A 688-nucleotide genomic window follows, 5' to 3' on the forward strand; every position below is an offset into this window, starting at 1 on the left:
CCGCTCGACCATGCTCTCAAGCCCGCGACGCCCATCCCATCCTGCGCGGTGACCATCCCATCTCGCCGGTAACCGGGGTGACCACGGGAGATGCTGCAACCGGGGGCAACGGGGTGCTACCATGGGGATGTCCATGTGCTGCAACCCCGCGGCAGCCTGGGTGCTTGACTGCGATGACCGAGGTGACCGCAGGCTGCAACCACAGCTTTTCCGTCGCCGATAGCCGTTTGAAGCTTTTTCGATATATGGTTGAAGCTTTCTCTGTCAACATTTGCAACTTTTCTCTGGTTGCAGTGTCTTGTTGGAGCATTTTTGTCCAACGGTTGAAGCTGTTTTCATACACGGTTGAAGTTTTTTTCATCCACGCTTGAAGCTTTTTGTAACGTTTGAAACTTCTTTCGTTTTGAGCAGCGCTTTGGTTAAAGCTCTCTCCTATCATATGATTGAAACTTTTTTCATCTAAGGTTGAAGCATTTTCGCACCAGCAGTTGCAAATCCCCCCTATTTTGCAGTGCTGGTTGAAGCTTTTCTATCTAGGGGTTGAAGCTTTTCCATCCTGGGGTTGAAGCTTTTTTTCCAGCGTTTTGCAACACAGGGCATGTGCGACGGTTCAAGCCTTGCCTCGATTCAATCATGAGCTCGTCGTCGAGGGCGCGCGACCGGTGATCGTCGCCACCGGAGCTCCGAC

Source organism: Triticum dicoccoides, chromosome 1B (assembly GCF_002162155.2).
Source record: "Triticum dicoccoides isolate Atlit2015 ecotype Zavitan chromosome 1B, WEW_v2.0, whole genome shotgun sequence".
NCBI classification, from domain to species: Eukaryota; Viridiplantae; Streptophyta; class Magnoliopsida; order Poales; family Poaceae; genus Triticum; species Triticum dicoccoides.